The sequence below is a fragment of the Patagioenas fasciata genome, chromosome 3, assembly GCF_037038585.1.
Source record: "Patagioenas fasciata isolate bPatFas1 chromosome 3, bPatFas1.hap1, whole genome shotgun sequence".
Classification (NCBI taxonomy): domain Eukaryota; kingdom Metazoa; phylum Chordata; class Aves; order Columbiformes; family Columbidae; genus Patagioenas; species Patagioenas fasciata.
The window spans coordinates 48,515,975-48,525,204 of record NC_092522.1 but is presented as its reverse complement, the minus strand read 5'-3'; the positions used below and the strand labels follow the sequence as shown (position 1 = coordinate 48,525,204).

General features: G+C 44.5%; 1 long non-coding RNA gene across 1 annotated transcript; it reads left to right on the top strand.

Annotated features, from left to right (window-relative positions):
- Positions 1-1,279: 1,279 nt before the first annotated feature.
- LOC139827721 (uncharacterized) lies at positions 1,280-8,824 on the top strand. The gene is made up of 3 exons (XR_011738639.1): positions 1,280-1,323; positions 2,471-2,591; positions 8,631-8,824. It is a non-coding gene; the product is annotated as an uncharacterized lncRNA (long non-coding RNA).
- The last annotated feature ends 406 nt before the right edge of the window (positions 8,825-9,230 follow it).

The following is a 9,230-nucleotide window of genomic DNA, read 5'->3' as shown; positions in this document are numbered from 1 at the left end:
GTAATTTAAGACTACATAAATGTAGCAAAAATCACATTCCTACTGTATTTCTAGGATGAGACTCAGGTCAAAGGATTTTGTGGCTTCCTAGGACAGGACCCGGAACAGGATTTTCTTGTTTTGTCTTTGCCTTTCACCGCACTGATGCTCTAGGAATTTGTTAAGCACATAGCAGTTGCTAACCTCTGCAGTGCTATTTTTTCCGTTCAAGGTGGGAGTGTTAATAGGGCTGCCCTGTTGTGTCCCTTAAAACTGCCTTTTCCGTCTTGCCTACAGAAACCCTCACAGCGGTTGGGCAGCTGGTTAACGGAGTCCATGGCATCCCATGCAGACAAGCTTTGTGCCTCCATTTCCTACCTCATTCATCTCCTGCCTCTTAGCCCCACCCCTGCTACTCTCCCCCGTGCAAGATCCCTGAGTGGCAAGAGCTTCCCAGTGCTGGCTTGGGGAATGCCAAAATGAGCACTATCACAAAGGAGTATGTAACATCTTCTCCCTATTCTGTTTACCTTCAGCCATTGATGTAACTTTCGCACCACATAGTCCTGCCAAGGAAAAGAGCTCTTTTGGGGTAAAGTATGTGTTGTGCTCTTTTAGGAAACTGTAAACTGGAGACAGTTCTCCAGCCTGGGAAAGGAGATAGAGAGTTATTTTTACTTTTAAATTCCTCAGGGAGAGGCGCTCAGATATGAGTGCGACGAGAGCCATACAAGTACATAGAGTGAGAGAGAGCAAGAGAAGGAAAGAAGTGATTAATGTGGCTCAGCTATGCTACTAGCTAGAAGATGAAACTGAACGAGCAAAACTAATATTTTGACAGAAAGATTCCTTTCCAACTATGGTCACTTTCAAGTTAGAGATACCAGCGGTACTAATAACCCTAATTTCAAACATCTCTGACAATAATCATCACCACCAGCTAGGAATAATTCCTCTTTCTAAAGCAAATGACCAGAGATAACCAGTACCAGTTGCTCTTCCTGAGCTGCCTGCTATGCTCAAATCACTCCCAGGCCCCTCTCAGGTCGGGCTGGAAGTGGTCTGTCTCTGGGGAACCCTGCCAGAAATCAGCTGAGTGGTGATGCCTCACTTGTGCAGCAATTGGGTAAGAGCTGGTCCTCGATGAGAAACAGTGCAAGAATCCCTGCACTGTGCCACAGCCAGGACCCTGGGGTGCTGCATCCTCTCCTCTCCTGCTCTGCAGGGCCGCTAAGAGCAAATTGCCAAGCTGGGCCCCTGGGCAGTGCTAGACTGCAACACATACAGCTCCACTGCCAACGCCAACAGCACAGGAAACTCTATGGGACCAACAGGCGTATATCTGTAAGTACAGACAGGGAATGGTTGCTTCTTCTTGACTCTTGATTTGAGTCTGGAGCAGGTGCCCCACCAACTGTCATGACACAGACCAGTTCTGAAATTAGTAGAATAGTGGACTTGAACAGTGAGTCTCATAGTCAGTTTTGGTTATTTAAAGAAGACAGAAATGTCTAGAAAATTCAGGCAGCAAAGTCAGCTGTGTATCTAGAAAGGTTATGCATTTTTATGCTTCGTTTTTTTTTGGGGGACGCTGTATCTGTGAGACTGTAAATTAGTGTATGTATCAAACTGAAGCCTAAAAAACACTGAAACATTTTCCGCAATGTGGACATTTCTCCTCAGGAGCCATTTGTGACTCACTGCTCCTGTCAAGCACGTTAATGTGCCTCTAAATTTCACCTGGCAGAAAATGTATCACAGTGTCAGCTGCATTAGGGAATGACAAACATAGCCTGATGGTGGTAGTGTCGGATACCTCGAGGTTGCTCTCAGCAAGCACAGGTGGAAGACTCGAGGACACACTAAGACAAGTTCAGCAACTTGAAAGAGCACTCATTAATCTCTCTATAATGAACCTTCTACGTTCTCACACGGAGGGCATGTTGAGGTGGAATTTGTGTGACCTGCTTATAAGCAGCAAACTGACTTAGAAACAGTGTTTGGCCTCTGAACACCTTCTGCTGTTTCAAAATCATCCAGTGCCCTTGGCAGGTGCAGTCTGTGCAGTCACTAGAGGCTTGTTAGTCGCCACGAGTGGCTGGGATGTGCTGAAAAGGGGCACACTTTGCAGCATGGGTGGCCAATCTGCTGCAAAGGTGCCTGTGTTGGTGTTGGCCAGAGGAGCTCCTAACACCTTACCCTGCTTTTGGGACACATCCTCGTAGCTGTTTGCTTCACGGGTGTGCCAGTCTGCATGGCATTAGTTGGAAATATCCCAGTGTGTCTATGAACTGTTTCTGCCTCTAATTGAGAAGAGCAATGCCTTTAGCTTTGCCCATACCAACTGCAACTTCTATATTGAAAGAGACAAGTTAACTCCCTGTACATATCCTAACTAGAATTAAGATCGTATGCAGCTTATCCAGAAATTTGGTTTATCTTTCAAGAACTGCGATTTCCAAGCCACAAGATTTCTTGGTTTTGTACTCAGGTTCTTGGCTGTTACGGGCAGGATCAGGTATGGAATGTTGCCATCTCCTGTACTGATGGTCCCAGGGACATGCTACATGAATGACTGAAGAGCTGGAGTCATCTATCTGAAATGAACTCAGGTGCAAAGAGGAGAGCATTCCAGCTCTGGTTGTCTCTGGCTGCTCTGGGAGTTGTTACAACACATTTTGTTTGAGTTAAGACTGCTGCCACTAGCTTCCATTGCAAGATTTCAGTTCCCCTGCAGAGCTTGATTTACTTACCTCATTTTTAAATTTTTTTTTTAAAAAAATGTCTGAAGAGTAAAAAAAGCACACTAAAGCAATTGCAATCAGCTCTTGCTGTCTATCTATATATCTTTATCTATTCACTGATGTCTTTTTTGCATACGTCTCTAAGTAACAGATGGTGCATGCAGGGCAATGAGTGAACACCTCCAGTCAGATTCTAAAAAGGTTTAGAGGTAAAAAAAATCACGTATAAGCAAGCTGGTTTTGATCTAATGACAAAGGTCTCAATGAAACAGAGCAGACAGTCTGGACAAACTGTCTGTACTGTGCTTGTTGTTCTTCATCCCTCCTGATCCAACCCAGACATCCAGCAGCTCAGCAGCACAAACCTCGGTCTGTGGTGCACCTCTCCAGACAAGCTGCTGTGGGAGCTACAGTGGGTAACCCACTGGCTTCAGTCAGATCTGTGGTGAGTCTATTCCACGAGTTATCTGCAAAGTCTTTGGAATCTCTGGCTTTCTGGATTTCTTCAGAGTCCCTTCCTTCACACTATAAACAAAGACAAACACTGTAAAAAAGATTTACTGGAACAACAGTATCTATCTGCTGCCACATCGCCACAAATCCACATTTGATAGTTTGAGATTAAGCAGGTGGCCAGACAAGATAGCAAATGCATCAGCAAACATAGCTGCAGCATAAATAAAACCAGTGTGCAAAGGCACTTAATGAGAAATGTGCTTGTTTCTCAAAATCCCTGAAGTTCTCCTGAGAAGAAGAGGGGTCTTTCCAGCTGCATTCCTCCTAACCCTACAACTGCCTTGCCACCCAGCCTTTTCTCACCTGTGAACAGTTAGACTGGCTTAAAAAACCAAAGCAAAACAAAAGGTTGCTTTCTTTTCAAACTCAACTTCTTGGTTTGTTTGGTTTTTTTCCCTAGGAAAATCAGAAATGTGTTTGTTGGAAAAAAAAAAAAAAGGAGAGAAAATAACCCTCAACTGTTCAGGTAATCATTTGTTTCCACAGCTATGCTCTCATTAAATCATCAGTTATCACAAGACAATGGAAGCAAGATAAAATCTGGCAACATCGAGATGTCACATTAAATCACAGCCAGCAGAAGAAGGCTGGACAGGGCAGCTGCAAGTGAATCCTTGGAGGGTCCCCACCCTGGGTGGGTCTACTCTCCATTTGGGGTGATGCATTATGTGCTGGGGGGATCAATGGGACTGCAGAAGTGAGGGGAAGGACATGCTGCAATCTCTGTCAAACCCTGTGGCTCAAACCCCTTTCTCACCAATGTCAGTGAGGACACTGCAGAGCAAGAGGAGAAATCCTCTCTTCTTGCAGACTACGTGCAGTGGCTTTCAGCAGAGCTGCCTTGGCCTCATCTCCTGTGTGAATGGTAGCAGCGAAACAGGTTTAGAGTCAAGCTCATCTGTCCAGAAATTATGGGGAGAATGGAGCAGGCAAGTTTTCCTGTCACCCATGATATTTCTGCCCTGTTGCCAGAGGAGTACACTTCTTATGCAGCATAACATTTCGATAAAAAACACCAAAACCAAAACATTTAAAGCCTTGGGGGAAAAAATGCACTGGTGCTCAGACCAGGTTTTAGTCCGCTGCTAGAAAGGTCCTGAGGAAAAGATGCTTATTTTTATATCAGTGTCTCAGGTGGGAGGCTAAGCCACTGCTCCAAGGCAAGCACACCACCAAGGCTACAACCTCTCCAGCTGCACGTGGCGTACTTCACCTCGGTTGCAGCCATGGTGATACCTGTTATCTCTAACAGTGGGGTTTTCCTTCTTCTCATGGGGTAACTGCGTGTGGATGCCAAGCATTACTCATCACTACCAGTTTAAAGCCCATATTTGTGTGAGGTTTTCACTCTATCTGCTGAAAAGAAACAGTGGGGGGCTATGAAGCTGTCAGAGAGAAGCCACTTCACAACATCTTTGGTGGCTGCTGACTCAGGTGCATTTAGGTTACTGCATTATCATTGCCTCTTTAAAGTCCCTGGCTCACTATTTCTCACTTTTTTGTTTCTTGGGACATCATTTTAACCCTCATTGCCATTGCACTGCCCTCTACCCTGTACACGCTCTACCGCAGAACCATGGGATGCAGTCTTCCATAGCAAACTTTGCCTTCACGCCACCAAAGTGTTAAACCCTTAATGTGCTCACAGACTGGCTGTGCCTTTCCATCTCTGAGGGCAAATTTATATTAAGGTCCAGAACCCACCCCCTTGGGTCATTCCAAAGGCCATTAAAGTTAGTGGAAATGCATGTTGTGGGCAGTGATAGGATCAGGTGGGCAACATCTTCATAATTGAAAGGACTTAAAACCATCACAACCAGTTCATCAGATGTAGGAACTCATTAGCAGGCAACTGATGTTTGGGATGCTGCCAGCCTGACCTTCAGATAGCATTCCTAATTCCCAGTGTGCCAGCAAGGACAATTTGTGTTTGGTACAACTGAAATGAGTCCCAGGAGCACCAGTCATGGTGAGCACCCAAAGGTATTTCAAATTTGGAGCTGGTGGAACTCAGAGGTTGAATTCATCCCCAAAACTTTGTCTCCAAATGTTGGTGGAAATGCTTTGCTGCATATAAGTCAAATCTTTTTGCTGGAAGCCCTTGTGGTTACCCCTGCTGCTTTACTAAACACATATTGTTACTATTTTTGAGAAACAGCATCTCACCAAGTTCTTCCCTTAGTCTAAGAATAGGAGGTTTTAGGAGAAACAGCTTTACTGCAGAGTGGCCTTGATGCAAAAACTCTAACTGTCCCTGCTCAAGACAGAGGGTTGTGAAAAAATACATGCTTTTGACAATTTTACTGTAATTTATTTTGAGTGTGAAATAAAATAGGGAAATTTTTGTGGTTTAACTCACATTTCTGCACTTATATATGGTAATTAAATGTTAAAAATGCCAATTAAAACCAAACTTTGGCAAGAGATTAGTCAAGATATGTGCACTTGAATCTTTTAGGGGCTTGAGGGGGCATTCCTTTGACATTTGCTTTTTAAAAAAGCCTAAAAATATGACACTTCAAAAGCAGCTGCTTTGTGTGATCACAAAGTGGTTTCCATATGCAGAGTTCATGTCAGATACACAAACGTATGTGCTCAAATGACCATAACTATTGGTAAAAGGTTAAATAACTATTTGCATAGTGCCTTCTCAAGGCTGGTGGATGTCCCTTAGTGCTCTAGTTTGTAAGGAAAAATTAAAGAAAGAAGATGAACCTTACCAGTAATAAACGCCCCTATCTAGTGCAGTGTGCTAGGGAATGAACTAGTGTTGGTGCCATGAAAAAAGAACAAGCAAACTTGTACATCTGTCTGGATTTTATGGCCTTTTGTACCTATTTCTGTGAATGCAATTGGGCTTTGACCTGGTTGCATAACTTTTCTGTATCTCATCTTCCTCATTCGCAGAGTGGGGATAATTGTGTCTATGTGCTGTCCAATATAACAAAGCAAAGTGCTCCAGGAGCGCACAAAATCATTATAGGAAAGGGTTGTTCATTGTCATACATAAAAATTGCCTGATTAGCTAGCACTGTTGTGAAAGACAGGAAGGCAAAGTGCTCAGACAGAGTCAGCACTCATCATGCTTTTTTGTTATTGCAAAATATTGCTTAAAAATAAGCTGAAGGTTGAGATGTGTTGTTGCAGGAAAGGGTTGTACCCAGCCTGCTGTGCTTTGTTTCTGTCCTATCAGCCTTTGCTCTCTCAGTAGGCAGCAGCCCCAGCTATGATAAATCTTCACTCCTGCCAGAAGGCTCTTTCCAGAGATGGTCCCACATCTGCCTTGGGGACCACTCAGCTGCTGGGCTGTAACAGTTCCTCCTGTTAGAAAAAATGCAGCCTCTGAGAGCAAAACCATCTGCTCTGAGAAAAGCCCTGCAGGAAAGCCAGGCAAGTGTGAGGTCTCATGGGGACTGGGAGCGTTAGTGCAATATACAGTCATCACTTGAGACGATTAAGAAATCTGCTCACAGGAGAAGCAACGGTAAACACAGTGTTGTGTGCTACCCAGTGTTTATCATAGAGATTTTGAATTTAAAAGATAAATGAACATGTAGTCTGTGAGCAGCAGTCAGAAAGCAGGCACAGAGCTGAGTCCGATCAGGATAGGGGTCTGGTTTCACCAGGGACAAGGAGACTTGTCTTGCTTGTGTCAATGCATTTATGCACTTTGTCGCTGAGATCTCTTTGCTTTGATGCCTTTGCTAGCCTGCAGCTCCCTTCCTGTGCTCAGCAGCCTATCCAAATGTGGAGGTATCCTCAGTTCAGCTTCTTTTAACCCTAGCTTGTCCTTTGCTCCAAACCCCCTTGCTTTCAAGTGTGCAGTGCTTTCTGGCCCCTGAGGCAGTGGTACCCAGGTACCCTCCCTCTCCCTGTCCCAGGGGCTTACATCTTGCTTTCTCAGAGACACAGTACAGGGTGAGCTGGATCTTCTTTCCAAAAATGGAGCATGTAAGCAGCCAAGTCTTCTCTCTGATGACTTTGGGAATTTGTGACTGCAGAGGGTGTTTGCCTCTTTCTGCTGGGCGTGGGCAGATGTATGATTTTGTGTCCCCTTCCTAGTTCTAGAGCTGCATGGCCCAAAGTTGTTAAGTATAATCCCTCCAGAAGGCCCCAAATTCTTGAGTCACACACATATCGTGATGCCGTTTCCCCCAAGTCAGCAGAGGTTATGCCAGCACTGGGAGGTGGCAGGCTGGTGCACATGTCCTCCATCCCTGCTTCTACATGCATTTAGGACAAGCTGAGGTCTGATGGCACAGACACAGCCTCAGTGAACCTGCGGCAGCTGGAAGGGAAAAACTTATGCCTTCCCACCCAGCCCTGCCACTAAGGAGTTCTCAGTCTGGACTGGTTTGCAATTGATGGTGAGGGAATCAACCAGATTGGTGCACTTCAGGAAAAAAATGGCAAATAACTAGACATCTGCACTAGAACCATGCCTAGTAGATTTATATCTAATATCAATGTTGATATAAAAATGAAATAGCAAATATAATCAGCATAGTGACTGCAGACATCTCAAGAAATCAGAGTGAAAGGAGGAGCGTAGGTGTAGGAAGAAAGAAAAACATTCTTTGTCAAATAGGATTCAGACATTTCCTTAATTAAAAGAGGAATACAACCTGAATATCCAATCATGGACATTAGCACTCAGATGAACACACTTCTGAAGAAGATAATAAACAGATAAAGACGTAATTGCCCCCAAGCATTTTTAGTGCATGTCTTCATTGCACTAAAGCTCAGAGGATTTGATGGAGAATTTTTGTGGCGGTGCTTACGAGGAATGTGTTGCAGTGCTCGAGGGAGGATTTTTCCATTCAGTTCTCTGCCACTTTGGTGGTAAGCACCAAAGAGTCACATCTTTTCCTACAAATGTTTTTTATTTGTTGGTTTTGGTGATTGTAGTGCTGCACCAGCAGTGCCTTTTCAAGGTGGTGTTCTGAAGGCTGCCTCTCTCCTGGCTGAGCCATCAAAGCTTCCTCAGAAGACAGAAATTGCCATAACTAGCTGGAGGGCACATTCAGTTTTCCCACATCCCCGTATCTGGCAGTCCCCTCCATGGACTACTTAGGAGTAATACAGCAGTAATCTTGTGGAAGGCAATTACAAACTGCCCTGCTTCACATTTCCCGTTCATTGCTTTTTGAAAATTGCTGTGGAAGGAGGCTTCCCACCTTCTTCAAAACTCCCTGTTTCTTTATAACACTTACTTTCACCTTTTGGCAAAGAGTTTCACAGGCCATGAGCCCATTCTTTAGGAAAGCACTTTCATTTTCCCTTTGTACTTGTCGGTTCATCACTCATGTGGGACCAGATGCTGAGCTAGGAGAAAGCAGTTTAAAGCTTGTCCAAACTAAAATCTTCTTTTAAAACTCACACTTTCAGGTCTTGTCAGCAGCTCCAGGCATCACCAGAGCATATTGAAAAGCAATTTGTGACATCTGCGTTCAGCAATTTAAGTCTGGGTCTTGCCACAAACAGCTTAAACTGGAAGAGCATTAAAAGGTTAAAAGGACAAAGCTTCACAGAGTAAGTTCTCCCCAGGGAACCAATATTAGCTGGTTGCATGGTCCTGGAGATAGAGGGAGGTTAAGGAACAATTGCAGACATACCACTGAGTGTGGCTCAGCAAGTCACTCTCCCGCTGCTATCCTAACTGGGTAAGGAAGAAGCTGAATATCAAGAAAGACCACCACTTCATCTTAGCTAAACATCTTCACCATTCCTAAGCAACTTAATTGACTTTTCTTGAAAATAATCACATGGTGAGGATGGTGAAAGTGCATAGAGGAGGGAACTGTTTACTAAGCACAGAGGGCCGAGCTCCCATGTGGAAAAACACTATTGCCATGCAAAATTTGGCCACAAATAGCCATGTAGAAAATGAGAAGCAGGAGACGCAGCACCTGTGCAGTGGTGGAGAGGAGCCCTCTCCTCTTGCTCCTTCCTTCTTCCTGCTCCAGATGTGTTTCCCTAGACCTCCTC